At 51.3% G+C, this 16,883-nt stretch overlaps 1 long non-coding RNA gene across 1 annotated transcript in view; it reads left to right on the top strand.

The window, feature by feature from the left end:
* The first annotated feature begins 8,601 nt into the window (after nt 1-8,601).
* LOC115859704 (uncharacterized) overlaps nt 8,602-16,883 on the top strand; it is a 30,329-nt gene continuing 22,047 nt past the window's right edge. The window contains exons 1-2 of the long non-coding RNA XR_009564469.1: nt 8,602-8,649; nt 15,264-15,485. This is a non-coding gene — a long non-coding RNA (uncharacterized lncRNA). The remainder of the gene's footprint in view (nt 8,650-15,263; nt 15,486-16,883) is intronic.

Genomic DNA, 16,883 nt, shown 5'->3' with positions numbered 1-16,883 from the left:
GAGCACGTGAAGCCATGCACACGGTGCCCAGTGAGACTTCGCCACACACATCCACACTCGCCCGTTCACTGCGTGTGATCACACACAGCTGGACACCGTGACACACAGGGATTCTGCATCCACACAGTCACGCACAGACCCATATCAGCCCACACACCCACAGGCACACTCAGGCATACTCATGGGTAAGTGGAACACACGGTCATAGGCAACTGCTCACAACCAGACACCGTCACGGGCAATCCCATGGAACACGGAATGACAGGGAGGCCCAGATGGTGCTTTAACACAAGCAGCAGGGGCAAGGGGCTGGGGGAGCCTTGTTCTCTGAAATAGGGGTTGGTTAGGGCCTGGCTGTGACTGAGTCGGGGACAGAGGAGTCCCCCGGTCATCCCTTCAGAGTAGCAGAAACTGGGAAGTTAGTCGGTTCCACTTCCCGCCCAGCAGGGCATTCCTGGGTCCTGATGCAGTGTCCGCAGCCTCCTCGCTCCCTCCCCTTTCGCCCCGCTGGGTTTCTGGCAGGAAGCTTGGACCAACAAGGGACTGCGGTGAGTCAGCAGGAAAGGGCTCAGGGAATGCGGGTGGGTGACCAGTGGGGCCTGCAGCTGCTGAAGCTTCTGAGGGAGGAGCGGCTGCCCTTCATCGTCAGGGGCTGTGCACTGGAGTCACTCCTCCAGGGGAGGGAGGGTTACAGGCACGGGCTTGGGTGGTGACGGCCATTTCTCAGGCAACCCTGTGTGCAAGGAAGCAGATGAAAGGGGCCATGCTCCCCCAACAGGCTGCCCTCGGGCCTCCCTTGCCTGCTGTGGGCTCTGCCCCCGCGTGGTCCTCAGCTGGGCTTGGCCCACACGCGGCCCTGCGGCCCCAGCACCATAGCCTGCTCTCCACCATCACTGACTCATTCATTTCTTCAGCCATTCGTGGAGCACCTACCACACCAAGCTGCATGGTCTGTGCCTTCCCATGGGGAAGGTCACCTAAGAGATGATTCCAGGGCAACGTAGGGACAGAGATGTACACACACTATTGGGAAGCTGCTGGGGCTGGCTGCTTGCAGTCCTTAACCTCCAACCCCTGCAATGGAGGCCAGGATGGCTGTTGATGGCGGTGCCCTTCCCTTAGGGTGTTCTTGACCTCTGACCTCTCCCAAACCAGGCGAGCAGCACAGCCAGGATAGCCCTTTCAGGGAAGGCACGGGTGGGCACGACTGTTAATAATATGGCCCTTTGCATTTTCCCAGGAGTCAGGGAAATACTTTTCCAGATCTGAAGGACAAAATTTTAAATGCTACATCTGAAGGAAACCTTTATAAAACGACTTTCCATCTCCCGCAGCCTGGCAGAGTCCCCACAAGCATTCTCCTTGCTGTCTCAGGGTTATTATTATGAACTTCCCTTACCACCAGACCAGATATGACGATCTTTTCTTGGGCTCAGAGTAGGTGGCCAAAAACACTCATGGAAGGAACACACGCTAATGAGCCCAGACCTCTGGGCAGAAAGATTGGAAAGAGGTGGCAAAAATGCAGAATGCACCCCGGTATGGGGTATGGGGTTTGGGGAGTGGTGGATGCCGCAGGGGTCTCTCTCTTGCTCCCTGAACTCTTCTCAAGAGGCGCATAACTCTTTGTTTCCTCCTTTCTTCTTCCCTGCAGGGCTCAGCTCTTCCACTCCTCCGGGTACTACACCGCATCCTCCCCACATTGTCTGAAGGCTGCATCCCCGTCTCATTTCATCCCCCTTTCCTGGCTGTCCCTGAACTTGAAGACAAGCACCAGCCATGTTCCTTCTAATCTCTTCTAATTGCTCCATGGAAATGATAACAGCAGGAAAGTTATGAAAGTTCTGGAATCTCACAGAGTTCTTACATCCCAGTCTACTATCCATTTGAAAAAAAAGAAAATTCATCACTGCTTCACATATATAATGCAGTTTTTAAAACTCCAGATAGGTGAAATATTTAAATATAAAAAGACACCACAGACACCATGAAAAAAACCCCACAGGTGACCATTTTTTTGTGTTATTTTAGGGTGAGTGAGACATTTTAAGCAGAAAACCAGAAAAGCCTGATATGTTGAACCATAAAAAAATTGTAAAGTTCTGACAACAAAAGCTCTATATACAAAGTCAAAACACAAAGAACAAGCTGGAGAAAATATTTACAGCAGACTGAACACGGGTTTATACCCCTAATCTACAAAGAGCTTTCATGAGTTAACAACCAAAAGATAACTCAGTAAAAAAAAGAACAAAGGACCAGCAGGTAATCCATAGAAGAGGAATTATAATTAGTTAATAAGTGTGTGTGTAAAGATGTTCACTCTACCTTACAGTTTTAAAACAAGAAATTAACTCTGTTGGGATACAAACATTAGAAAGATGGGTAATATTTTGTATGTACTGACAAGAGGGGGGTTAATGGGTCTTTTCATAGGCTGTATTGTTGGGAGGAGACGTGGGTAAATCCTTTGTGGAGGGTGCCTTAGCAATGTCTATTAAAACTTGAATATGTAAGCCCTTTGTCCCAACAGCTCTATTTCTAGGAATTTATCCTAGCGTACAGGTACGTGCTCACACATAAGGATGCTCATGGTGCGTTTTGGGGGAGCTGGTGTGAAGTTGCTCCTCACGTACTTGTGCTTGGGCTCTGCCCCCTTGGGACTCTACAGGCACCAGGGTGTGGGCGTTACACAGCCCAGAAAACCCACCTGATTTTCCCTAAGCCAGGCCGCTTAGAGCCCACTCACTCTTAACGATGCTCATGTACCCCTGCTGGTTACCTACTCAGCTCCCACTCCTCCCTATTTCCCCTTTCCCAACCTCCTAATTTTTATTGGAAAAAATCCCCTTACTTTGGGAAAGCCATCTGCTCCTCTAACTCCAGAGGTTTAAACCCTCTGGAAACTGCAGAGCTCAGGCTGGAGGGAGACATGACCTAGACTAAATCTGTCAGGACATTCCGACTCCCCACCACAGTGATTGGTTCAGTGATGAGCTCATGACCTAAGCTGGTCCAGTCAGGATGCATCTCAGGAATTTTGCTGGACAGAGTCTAGGAGAGAGATTTTTCTTTTTCTATGAATAGTGTCATGCGTGAATGTGGGCCCTGAACTGCTCTAGGTCTTTTCACTATAAGGAAGAAAATGATTCTGTGGACAAAGCTAATCTACAGAGCAGGACTGAGCCAAAAGAACCACAGAAAAACGGAACCAGAACCTAATGATATGAAGAAGCTCTGGATCAAACTACACCTGAATCCCCACTCAGCCCCCAGGCTTTTCTGACACAGGAAGCAATACATTCTCTCTATTGTCTAAGCCAGTTGGATAGGAGATGTTTGTGTGCTTGTAGTGGAAGCTCCCCACAAACACAGAGCCCCTCCCCCTCTCTGACAACTGGCTCCTTGTCTCTGTGAGGCTCAGTCTTAGAAAACAAAGGCCTATTAATTCTGCCTAGGAGTTAGGGAAGCCCTGACTTTTTTCTACTCAAGGCTTGATTGCTTTGGCGTGAGTTGGGATGGTGGGCGAAGGAGAGAGAAAAATGCCTCCCCATCTTGTGAGCTTCCTGTAGCAGCGTGGGCAAGTCAGATATTAATATCTCACTGAATTATCTCACCATATTTGTTTCAGCTGAAAAATTAGAAACAGTTCAATTGCCCATCAATAGGGTAACTACTCATGGTCCATCCTCAGCAGCCTTTAGAAACATGGAGGAAATGGTACGTGTACTGCCATGAAAGGCACCCCAAGTATATCATTTATTGAAAAAAACAGGTTGAAGAACAGGACGAGTAGTATAATCACACTTCTGCATGCTAAAATTATAAGTATAGGGGTCTACCTGAATAGAAAAAGTTCTAGAAAGAAGATCACTTTATACAACAATTTTTTTATTATCTCTGGAGGCTGGGATTCTTGAAGGATTAGCATTTTCTATTTTTTTCCATTTCTTTATTGAGTTTTTATGGCCCTGGCATCTGGTCTATAGTTCCCTCTTTCCTTCTGTGGTGGTACCTGGAGGCCTTACAGGAGCTCTTATTGCCTGAGCGTGCAGTTCAACATCTCCACTGCTCCCAGAAACTCCAGGCCTGGCCTGTTCGTAGATCCATACAAGACACCTCCAGGATGGGCAGGACAATCAGATCAGTGCTGAGTTTTCAATTGTTCTTACCCTGGTGTATGGTGCCAAGCAGAGAGTGATAGGGTAGCACGCCAGGGCTGAGCGGTGACCTGCTGTTCGATTTTGTTGGAGGGAGACATTGGCTTGGTTAGTAGGCTGAATAATGATCCTCGAAGATATCAGATCCTCATCCCTTGAAAACTATAGATATTACCTTCTATGGAAAAAAGTTCTTAGCAGACGTAAGGTTAAGCTGGGGCTCCTGACATGGAGGGATGCTTTTGGATTATCCAGATAGGTTCTAAATGCAATCACAAGTGTCCTTACATGAGAGAGGCAGAGGGAAATTTGACACAGATAGAAGAGGAGAAGGCAATGTGACCTGGAGTGATGCAGCCACAAGCCAAGGAATGCCAGCAGCCATGAGGAGCTACAAGAGGCAAAGAACAGATTCTCTCTTAAAGTCTCTGGAGAGAGGATAGCCCTACGGACACCTTGATTTGGGCCCAGTGATAATGATTTTGGACTTCTGGCCTCCAGGACTATAAGAGAATAAATTTCTGTTGTTTTAAACCACCAAGTTCATGATGATTTGTTACAGTAGCCATAGGAAACTAACATAGCTTTAGAAAGTGAGGCATAAGTGTAGCTCTACAAAATACTCTTCGCTGCTGATATGCCTGCCTAATTAGACACCGCTGAGGCTGAAAAGAAAAGAAGGTTGCTTTCTCTGGATACCCTTGAGAGAGTCCCAGAGACATCTAAGGGGCTCTGGCACTTGGGATGAGGAATCGTGGGGTTCTGTGGAGCCCACCCTTGGCTCTCTACTAGGACTCAGCTGGGGTGGGAGGCCAGAGGGTTTGCCTAGCAACCACAGAAGCATAGCAAGACACCCCACTGTGCCCTGGTTTCTCTTCAGAGCCCCTGTGTGTCTGTATTGTTAGAGTGCAGAGGCTATTAAAAATGTAACAAACATCAACCCTCTGCTCAAAATAACTTCCCACTTTCTAAAAATGGAATTTACCCAGTAGTAACATTTCTCACTCCCACAATAGTAAAATTTCTCACCCCCTCGTGTTCTGTGGGTTTGTGACGGGCCCAAGAGGGAACTACTATTAATGGCAATTTCCACCTGATGTAACACCCCTGATGACCCATCTGCCCATGGAGGGTGACAGTCCCTTGCATAACAGGCCTCTTCCCTTCCTCCCATGGAACCTCTCTAAGGGCATTTCGGTTTTGCTTGCTCTGCTATCCATAGTCTCTCTTGGGACATAAAATAATGACAGTAAGATAATTGTAATAATAAATCAACTGCTTATGTAACTCTTACAATGTGTCAGGCATTGTCTTAAGCACCTTACTTGTATTAACTCATATATTTCTCATGACTATCTTATGTAGTAAGTACTATATTACTGTCCTCATTTTATTGATGAGAAAACTGAGGCACAGAGAGGTTAAGAACTTGCCCAAGGTCACACAGTTATCAGGTAGCTGAGCTGGGGTTTGAACCCAGGATGAAGGGCTCCAGGATGTGTACTCTCCCCTCCTATAGAATGCTGCTGGCTGGAGCCAGCTGGGGAGGCTAATCTGGCCAGTGGCCAAGGCCTTTTCTCTGGGCAAAGTGAGCTGTCTTGGGCAGGACTTAGGCTGAGACTTGGGGCTCACCAGCAGGGGAGCCATCCAGCTTTCTCACAGTCAGGGCCGCAGTGGCGTGTAGAGGCCAGCGCTCCCCATACTCTCTACCTTGGTGTCATCCATCTTCTCTTCCTGTTTGGGGCTTTGCAAAGGCTGTGACCTTGAGCAGGGAGGTGAAGAGGACCAGTGCCCACACTGGCTGCACCCACACAGGGCCAGCCTGGCTGGTTGAGATGAACAGAGCTTAGAACTTGAGTGAGGAGACCTGGCCCCCAGTCCTGGCTCTCCCAGGTTTGAGATGAGGCATTACTCTCTCTGCATCCCAGACTTCCCCTCTCTAAGCCAAGGGATTAGACGTGCTTTGATATGGGAAATCCCCTCATAAATGCATAACTGCTCCACAATCCAAGTTGGTTTCCTGGGTTTCCTGAGAGAGGCAGCAAACACTAAACAGCAAAATCCAACCCTCGTGTTCTGCAACTCATGTGCTATCACCTCTCCCGTAGACTCTGTTCCCTCACTAGCTAAACAGGGGTTAAAAATGACCCATCTCAGAGTCGTCGCCCACCTTAAAAAGACAGGGCACCAGGCAGCGGGAAACTCCTCCGAAGGTTGGAGCCCTGTCCCCTGGGACCCGCCAGAGAGTGGTGGGTGCTGGGATCCTTGGGAGATGAAACCAGCCGAGAGGGTTGCAAACTGGACAGGCCTGACATTTTTTTGCCCTGCAAAAATAGCACATAAAAAACCTTCTGAGTGCCTTGGGAAGGAGAGGATGGGCCCCCCTCCTTTAGTTCTCTCCCCACAGAGCCCACCCTCCCCACTGTCTTAGGCAGGACTGCTTCATACACTTTGTAACTGGCTGGGTACAGCAGGCCAACGAGTTGGCCTTCAGAGAATCCGGACCAGAGGGTTTGGATGTCCCAGGGCGGCAGCAGATGCTGCTCCCATCCTCAGCCCCATCCGGGTCTTGGCAGAGCCCAAGTGGGTGTGTTGTGAGGGAAATTGATCTGACCTCATCGCTCTCCCCTCACCCCCACCCACTACCCCAGAGACCAGGGCTCCAAGTCCAGCCCCGGCAGGTCTGCTGCCTCCTCTCCTCTGTCCTGGAGTCCCTGAGCTCCTCTTTCCCCAGAGAGGGTCAGGGCAGAGGGAAGCAGCGTTCCTGCTGGGCCCATAGAGGAGGCTGAGGGCTGAGTGCACCCTGGCCAGCAGCCCAGGAAGCCTGAGCATGTAATGAAAAGATGTATCTTCTTGGGGTTGCTTCTGGGGATAAGAGCTCCCGGTGTTGTCCTCGTCCTGTGACCTCTGTCTGGGCACAGACCTGCTGTCTGGCTCTGACTGTCCCTTTAGGCAGGGTGGGCAGATCCATTTCAGCTGGTTCTGAGCACGGAGAGGACGGACTCCCCTTCTCTCCTCCAGGCCTCCTAATAGCCACCCCACAGGGTGATGGACATGCCTCCCACCCCCATGCATCTTTGCTGTTGGTAAAGTACAGACGCATCCATTCTGCCAGGATGTCTACACAGAGCCACCCAGCCAGTCAGCGGTAAGCAGAGCCTCAGATATAACTCTGCTGCGTGTTGTACCCCGTGTTCGTCCCTTCTCCACCCTGACTACCCTGCTGGGAGGACCACGGGCTATGGGGTTTGAGGGGGGAGTGCAAGAGAAGAGTCCCGTCCCACAGCACTAGCAGTGTTTTTGAGGAACCCAGGTGGTCTTGGAATACTTTGGCCTTTGAAGTGAGACCATGAGGGGTCGAGTCATCATGGCCTCGGCAGCCCCAAACCGTCCCACAGGCCCAGAGCCACCTGCCAGGAGGAAGTGAGGCAGGTAAACGTGCCCATTTGGGAAAAGGGACCAGCTTCTGGGGACACCAAGGGGAGGGTGGACAGAACAGGACAGAGGGAAAAGGTCAAGGGCTAGGAGTCTGGGCACCAGGGCAGTGGGGAGAATGTTTAAGGGCATGAACCGGGGGGCTGACCACGTGGCCCTGTCTTTCCTCTTCTCTGTGGCTGGTCAGGACCTGGGGGGGCAGGCATGTGCTTTCTGAGCCTGGTGGCCTGGGCATGGAAGCTGAGTGTGGCCATGAGTGGCGTGGGGAGAACAGTTAGGAGGTGTCAGTCAGGGCGGGGTGTCCCCACACTTCGTGGAAGAAGTCTATGATGTGTGCCCTGAGCAGCTGGGACCAGCAGGGCAGCCTTCCTGGCCTGGGTCACATGGCTCATCTTCCCCTAAGCAGGAGCAACCAGTTTGGCTGGAGAGCTGGGCAGGTGCAAAGGGCAGATGTGACGGGTGCAAGTGCGGTTGACGAGGCTGCTGTTCTTGAGGATGAGTCAGTTGCCTGCACCCTGTGCCAGCGCCGGCAGCTTCCTGGGATTGCCACGAGGATTCAGGGAAGGGTGGGTGTGACGGAGAGGAGCTGGGAGGCGCTGGGGGAGGCTGTGGCTTGAGAGGCCCCAGGCCAGCCTTGGTTCCGTCTCTGCTTGAACCCAGAAGGCCCAGGTTCGGGAGCCTCTGTCTGCACCGCGGCTGGGCAGCCCAGGTTAACCCCTCCAGTGCCAACTTTGTCTTGCCCTGCCCCCTCCCCTGGGCCCTAGCCTCCAGGGGTACCCAGAGGCAGGACTGGGAGGTCAAGCTTTCATTTCCTTTCTCTCTCAGGTCAGCATAGCACTGGCTTCCGGCTCTCCCAGCCTGAGAGTCCTGGGGCCACTCTTGATCTTGACACCATGTCCAGGAGCCAGCACCCTCCTCCAGACCTGCCTTTTCCAGTAGGCTCCACCTCTGTCAGGTGGCTCGGCAAAGAGATTAAATAACCAACCAGGATCAGCCGGCCTTCCCAGGAAGGTAGCTGAAGGCGTGGGCTCCGTCAGAGGAATGGAGTCTAACGGTAGGACCCAGGGGTGGGAGAGTGGGGAGCATGACCGTGCAGGCAGGGGCTGTCTGAGGCTCTGACACCCAGGAGGTCTGGACAGCAAGCTGGGGAAGCCTTCTCATGAGGCTCCATGGAGCTATCTTCTGAGGGTCCCCCATGGGAGTGGGCTGGCTCTGTAGAGCAGAGGGCTGGGGTGTTGGCCTTGGGCTTGAGGGAGGGAGGGCAGGAGGACTGCTGGTGCCATTGTCTTTATTAAACACGGGGCCCCAAAGGTCAGAGTGAGCCCCTGGTTCAGGCTTGGCTGCCCCCCGGCTCCATCTGAGGGTGGGAGGGAGGTCTGAGGGACCTCTCTCGGGGCTCCCCCTTTCCTCTCTGGGGGTGGGGGTACAGGGACGAGGGTGAGGGTGAGGGTGGCTTTAGGGAGATTCCACGGACAGTGGAAAAAAAGGGCTGAGGTAGGAAAGATGACTGACTGCGTGAGCTGTCCCTTCCCTGAGTAAAGCAACCAGGAGTGGGTGGAGCCGAGGGGTTTGCTGAGTAGAGTCCTCACGGGGGAAGGCCAGAAACGAGGAGGACATGTGACCCTCAGGTGGCTCGAAGTCCAGTGAAGTCACTCTTTCTCCTGGCCTCAGCTTCTCCATTCTCTCAGGATGACAGGGTGCCCTCCTGATGCAAGTTCCTTCTTACTGACACAAGACCAGTCACCCTGGACAGCCAACCTTCCTTCCTTCCCTCCTTCCTTCCTTCTCTCCCACCTTGCTTCCTTCCATAAACAGCCACTGAGGAGAATGGGGAGCAGTGCCCCTTTGCTGGAGGCGGAGGTGGAGGGCGCAGGTACACAGGTGTTTGATTCTCATGTGGTGGGTCGACATCATAACCTGCAGAGGTCCAGGGGCAGAGAGATGTGGCGGCCCTGAGAGAGGGGTTGGCTCTGCTCGGTCACGATGGGGAGGGCTTCACAGAGGAGGTGACTTTTCTTAAAGAAAGGGTAGTGGGACTTCCTGGTAGTCCAGTGGTTAAGACTTCGCTTTCCAATTCAGGGGGTGCGGGTTGAATCCCTGGTCGGGGAGCTAAATTCCCACATGCCTCAGGGCCAAAAAACCAAAGCATTAAAAAAACAGAACCAATATTGTTGCAAATTCGATAAAGACTTTAAAAATGGTCCACATCCAAAAAAAAAAAATCCTTAAAAAAGAAAGAAAGGATAGGGACTGGCTTCAAGGAGAAAATGGGAAAGGACCTTCTAGGCAAAAGGCAGGGACCTACCAGGGCGGCAGTAACTAAAGGAGGCACAGGGAGGGAATCCCTGCAGCGTGATGAATGCCAGGATGTAAATAAGCAGGGGTGACTGTCTTAGACGGGGAAGAAATCACCAACCCATCATCTGGACTCTTCATCGGGTGAAGAGAGAGGATGTTGGTCTAATGTAAAGAGTGTGGGGCCCGGAATGTGACAGGCCTGAGTTCCAGTCCAGGTTTTACCACTTAGCTGCCCAGGTTGGGCTGGGCAGTTAACATCCCTGAGCCTCAGTTTCCTCATCTGTACAATGGGATCATGGTGGCGCTGGGGTTTCTGTAAAGATCAGCTGTGACAGTGCTTTGCAAGCTGTCAGTAGCTCTGCAAACTCGAGGCCCTCTTGAGATAGCACCTCAGCAGTAGCCCACTCCTGCATTGACCTGTTGGGGTGCCATTTCCTGGGGAATGGCCACAGAGGGTTGCTCTCACCCAGGCAGGCTAGTGTTTTTGACTTTCACCATACTTTCTGTGGGGTCACTTTTGGGGGATCAGCCGCTGCCTGCCCAGGGTCTCAGGGGCCTGCTGTGGAGAGCTTGGAGGCAAGGGGACGGGAAGCCTGAATCTAGAACTGGAGGATGTTCTAGTGTTACTTCTGGTCTTCCGGCCATGAGTGCTGGGACAATGAGGCATGAGAGGGTAGGGCCAGTGTACCCACAGCGGGACAGGGACCCTGTGGCAATGGGGCACCAGGTGAGTGAAACCAGGGGTGGGTTAGAGACGTAGTGGAACCGTGAGGATGTGGAGGAAAGGATAGAGTAAGAAACAGATGAGAGAGGCAGGCAGAGCGCCTCTTGCTCCTCCCCTACCCCACCCCTTAGTCTCAGCATCCTCAGCTTTGGGGCTGCCTCTGGGGGGAAGGAAGGAAAGGGCCTGTTTAGCTTGAGTGCCTGTTGACGCCTCTTCTCATGCCGCCTGCCCCATGGTGTGCTATGGTAGCCAGTTCAGTTCCCTCTGACCCCCCGGTTCACCCTGCCTCAACCTGGGCAGTATCCCTGGTGGTCTGTGACTCACCAGTGCTTTGCCATGGGTAGGGCCCCAGCTGGCTACTGAGTTCAGATCCCCCCAGGGCTGAGGTATTGCCCAGAGCCAGGCGAGCCTCAGCCCCAGGCCTGGCTCCTGCACCCTCTCTAAGCCCCTCATCTGTTCCGGTGGCCCTTGAGGCCCCTCTGTCAGCCACGCAGTGGCGCCAGGGCAGGGTCGTGCCCAGTGACTCAGCCTGGCCCTCTTCCTGGCACTGAGTAGGTGCTGTAAACACTTGTTGAATGGAATTCTTGCCTCTGGTTGGGATTTTCCACGGAGCCACATAGCTGTTCCCAGCTCTGCCGTGGGCCTGACCCGTTTCTGCGTCTGCCTACACACATGCCATGCCTTCTCTTCCGTACCACACCCTGTCCCTCCTCAGACACCCCTGCAGATTGCTCCCCCAAACCTCCGTCTCCCAGAGGTCCTCTCCTTCCCCACCAGCCCCAGCCTCTCCATGGGCCCCTCGATGGCCTGGGAGCGCTGGAGCCTGCACCTGCAGGTGCTTGGTGGTCTCTGCCTTCCATTCCTTCGTTGTTTGTCTTTCCTCCCTGCATGCCTCGGTGGTGTGACCAAGGAGAACAGGCCCTGGCACAGAATCTATCGTGGAGTTTTGTGTGTGCCCGTGTGTGATAGAAGGGCAGAGGGCCAGCGTCGGGCTGAGACGTGAGACCAAGACTTTGGTGTGGGGAGAAAAAGGTTCCTTCATAGGCTGGGTGACCACACATCCTGGTTGCCCAGGGCAGGTCTGGCTCAGGCCTGCTGCCCTGGACTAATTATCTAATACCACCGTAGGTTCTACAGCCACCCTAATCAGAGGGGCTGCTATGGAATCAGGGCATGGGAACTGAGCCCCTGCCATGCCTCCAGGACCCAGCAGGTTCACACATCTCCCCTCCTGAAGACCGTACTGAGCCTTCAGGCTCACCACCCAGGGGAGCACCACTCTCCTGACTGAACCAGGGTTTCAAGACAGAGGCACATTCACCAGGCACACAGTAACAGGACAGGTCATGGTTCAACGGCAGTGTGAATTGAAAGGGGATGTGTGACAAGTGTATGAGCCTCAAAGAAGGTCAGGTAAGAAAGGAAGAGAGCTTTGCAAGCCCTGAAGTTCCATATTCGTAATAACAGGTACTTAACTATATCACCAAACCACATCATGACAGGGAGCATATCATTATCTCCATCTTATAGATGCAGAACTGAGGCACAGAGAGGTTAAGTGACTTACCAGAGGTCACACAGCCAGTAAGCCAGGTTTCAAACACCAGAGCCATGTTTTTATCCACTATGTTACAGTACCTCACATCCGATGCTTCAGTAATATCTACCACAGGGATTTTGTGAAGGCAAAATAAGGCAAAATGTGTGTTTGCTTTTAAACTAGAAACACTTTTACACACATTAATGAATTGTAAAGTATTTTGGAAATAGCTAACTTGTGACAAACTGTGGAGATACAGTAGAACATAAAAGTATATGCAAACTTCTCCCAAATCCATTGTCTCAAAACTAACCGTAAAGTAAGATTATGAATTTTTGCCTTTCTTTCCCTCCTTTTCAGATGAATCAATTATAATAGAATTGCTTTGATGGTCAGTTTTAGTCATTTACTTTTATGATCAGTATCACCATCAACGCCAGTGGACTCTTATTCTAAAGTGTCTCTTAGCTGGAGCCCCCCTTCCTGTTTTCTGGGGTGTCATCCACCACGGAGCCATCTTCACGTCATAGCTAACTTACTACAAGAGCTTCCCAGCCGGCGCTCTGCTTCTGGTTATTCTTGTCTCACATCCACCCTTCCCATAGCTGCTTGAAAATTCAGCATGGATTTTACCATTCCCCAGAAGGGCCTACGTTATAGCCAGTGAGATAAGGCAGAACATAGAAATAGAAAGTAGGATAATGAAAAGAGAACTGACCAGTTTTTCATTATTTACTGATGATACAATTGCAGACCTAGAAAACCTGAGAGAATTCACTGAAAGGCAAATATTTTAGGTGGCTAAAGACTAACAGTGGACACTTTTGTAGAACATGCCCTGTACCAGGCCCCATTCTAAGTACCCTACATGAATTGCCTGGGAGCAGGGGACCAGTATCCTCATTTTGTTGACAAGGAAACTAAGACAGGGAAGTTCAGTGGTTTGCCCCAAACTCAGGTGGTTTGGTCCCTGGGTCTCCTTTCTTGGCTACTCTGCCATTAACAGTTTTCCTATGTACCAGCAATTACTTCATATAAGACGTATTAGGAGGGCAAGGTATAGACATAATAGCCACCAGAGGTGCTGGCGTCTCCCACTTCGGTGCCTCACTTTGTCACCTGTGTCCCATAGCAGCTGCATTTGTGCCCAGAGTCTCACACAGCCTCTCACAAGATAGTCATCAGCTTCTGGCCCTTATGGCCACTACCACCAGGGCCCCCAGGGAGCAAAAGGACAGGAAAACTGCCATAGCCATTCATCAGCATTGTCCCTTCCTTCGTGAGAACACATTTGTCCACGGCAGCCTTGTTCATAAAGTTGCAACTCTGCCTTCAATAGACACAGTCAGAATTTTCTTGAAATCGTAGTTCCATTTCAAGAGAGGCCATTAGGTAGTTAACAGGCCCATCTGGGGAGTTCCTCTGGAACAAAAAGAGAGCGTGCCCTAAATGAGTATTGCAGCCTCCACTTCTTATCAGAAAGCAATGCCTTGCAGCTATGCTGGCCGGGCCCCTGAGAGCAGCAGTGGTGGCCTCCGAATGTCTCAGGAGCCCAGGGAGGTGTCGGTAGCACCATCTTAGTTTGCTAGTAGAGTGCATGTATTATGGTTTCCCTCACCCATTTGGGAATTTCCCCAGGGCTGAGACGATATCTCCTCCCCACTCTAATCATTTCTACAGCACCAGATAACACTCTGAAAAGTACAGGATGCTAATTGGCCGATTGACTAAGCTATGGCCCATGACGCTCCCTCTGGAAGATGTGGGAGGAAACAATATTTATCGAGCGCCTTTTATACATACCCAGTGTGGTAGGTACTGTCACATGTCATCTGATTTAATCTCCATGGTAACCTTCTGCAGGAAGTGTCGTCAGAGTCACTATAGATGTGAGGAAACTGAGGTTCAAAGGGGTCGGAGAACTTTGAGTAAATAGCATGGCTGAGGATTGAATGCCAGCCTGTTGGCTGCAAAGCCCCCGGTCTTCCCATTGTGTTACGATACCTCCGGAGTAAGACCCTTTCTTTGCAGTCTTGCTGAGGAGATGTAAAGTTGGAGGGGGTGTGAGTTAAACATCTCCTCAAGAATATCAGCAAGGCAGCCATGGTGGGACACTCACCCACAGGGTGAGAAAATTCCAAGGCAGTGGGACTCTGGGAGGGGCCGTAGGGGGAGGGGGCGGGGCAGGACTTCTAAGGACTAGTGACTTCCTCTGGGATGTCACCAGCGGCAGTAGCAGGAGGGTGGTGGAAGCCCCATAAGATGGCGTTTGTGCAGAATGCTCCCTGGGTGGTGTGAGCCCTGTGACGCCTGCCCCCGGCCTGCCAGCTCTCAGCTCCTCTGCTCTGAGCCTGTCTGCGGGATGGGACGGCCCCACTGGGAGACTTGGACCAGTGGCTTTCCCAGGCCAGGGTCTTTGCCGCTCCTAAGGCTGAACCCACAGCTTCTCTCCCCTGGGCCAAGTTAAATGCCAGGATGCTGATAGCGTAAACAGGAAGGAGGGAGTTTGGATTTAGGAGAGGCTGGGCCTGAGGGTCAGCCTGTCCTCCAGGAGGAGGGGGAGATGGTAGGGCCTCTCTGTCTCTGCCTGCTCCTCTCGCATTCCAGCTGGCTCTCTGGTTCTTACGCAGTTCCCTGTGGCTTTTTCAAGGGTGTGGGTTTGGCGGGGGCGGGACTGGGTGAGAAAAGAGGGACTTGCTGTGGCAATGGACGCAGGAACTTGTGGAGGGCAGGGCCGAAGCACCATGGCAGCATATACTGAGTTCCTTCCATGTGGCAGGAGTGGCGCTGAGCACTTCACGTAAATACATCATTTCTCGGAACTCTCACAGCCTCCTAAGAGCTAGCTGCTCTTACTATCCCCATTGTATTGATGGGGAGGACAAGACTTAGCAGAGACTGGAGCCGGATCTGTCTGCCTCCTGAGCCAGTGACCTTGCCCACTACAGTGCAGGGGCTCTGTGGTGAGGTGTCCTGAGGAGAGAAAACAAGAGAGCCTGGGAAACTCAGGCAGGGCAGGCAGGCCCAGAGTCTTGACCACTGTAGTGCTGGGTTCCCCATTCCTTTGGCCCCTCATCTCACCACTCCTGTCTGCACTCTCCTCCAGCAGGTCTGTCTCTTTTAGGTACCTTCCTGCTGTGCTCTTAGCCCCAGTAAAACCTGGTCTCTGCAAGGGGCCTGATGGTTCACCAGTGACTCAGAAGGCAGCCGAGGTGCTCTGGGAGAAACATCATGTATGGAAGTTCTGGCTCTGAGTCCTTCCTGGGCCATTTGCGAAACAGAGGAAGATAACTTGGGAGAAAGAGCCTAGAAAATGGCCTGACATAAAGTAGGTGCTCATTAAAATGTTCATCTGTAAAAGCAGAGATGATAACCCAACCTCACAGTCTGTGATAAGTTTGGATGGATATTCTGTATGTGAAATCTCTTAGGAAACTATAAAGTTATTTAATTGTAAGAGTATTAGTATGATCTCAGGAATGTGTGTTTTATGAGAGCAAAGCCTTGAGCCAAGGGATGAGGCCTTGACTGGCTGGGGAGTTTTCCTGGGTACAGAAAGTCCCCACTGCTTCTCTTGAAACACACCGAAAATCCCACAACTTGTCTCTGGTTGCCTTCTGTGAGGCTGGAAGCCAGGCTGAGCTGGTAAAAGACTCTTACAAGGAACCCCAAGGCTGGATCCCTCAGAGCTTCAGAGAATTTCCCAAGGAGCAGAAAGTCCTGTTTTCCAAGGGTGTAACTTAGGTTTAGGTAGCAGGAGGTTGTCCCCAGAGAGAGGCTCACTGTGATTGCACCAGGAGCTCCCGGCAGTACCGCCACATCTCTGCAAACTGGCTCCGGTAGACCAAAGGACAGACAGACAGACAGACAGACAGGAGCGCAATGGGAGGGGGCCGTAGGTTGTATACTGCTCATGGAAGGCACAGCTCTTTGGACTCCCCTCAATTTCTACCAGGCACTTTACTCCCAGCTAACCCTCCTGCTGGCACTAAGAACTAGCTATTTTCCTGTTGAAAGCACTCAAGTGTCAAGGGTTGACGTCGCTCACCCAAGTCGCACAGCTCTGAAGAGGTAGAGTAAGGATTTAAATCCTGATTTGTCAATCCAGCACCAAAGTTCTGTCTGCTAAATGGTGTAGCCTCCAAGTAGCATCATCTTTAATTTTATTTTAGATTATGGTATAAAAACACATGACATAAAATTTACCATTTTAATCTTTAAGTATACAGTTCAGTAGTATTAAGTATTGTGCAACAGACCTTTAGAACTTTTTCATATTGCAAAACTGAGACTCTGTATCCATTGACTAACAGGTCCCCATTTTCCCCTCCCCTCGGCCCCTGGCCGTCATCATTCTACTTCTATCTCTATGAGTTTGAGTACTTTAGATATGTCATGTTAAGTGGAACCAGACAGGATTTGCCATTTTGTGACTGGTTTATTTCATTTAGCAGCATGTCTTCAAGTTTCATCCATACTGTAGCATGTGTCAGGATTTCCTTTTTTTTTTTAAAGGCGGAATAACTTTCCACTGTATGTCTATATCACGTTTTCTAACCCTTCTATCCTTCAGTGGACACTTGGGTAGCTTCTACCACTTGGCTATTGTGAATAATGCTGCAATGAACATGGGTGAACAGCAGCATCTGTTGAAGCAAAGATATTTGCATGTGCACACATGTACACGTAGACATGAACACATACACAAATGAGTGGTGTGTAACAT

Source organism: Globicephala melas, chromosome 1 (assembly GCF_963455315.2).
Source record: "Globicephala melas chromosome 1, mGloMel1.2, whole genome shotgun sequence".
NCBI classification, from domain to species: domain Eukaryota; kingdom Metazoa; phylum Chordata; class Mammalia; order Artiodactyla; family Delphinidae; genus Globicephala; species Globicephala melas.
Note: the sequence above shows the minus strand (reverse complement) of the source record. Positions and strands in the feature narration are given on the sequence as shown.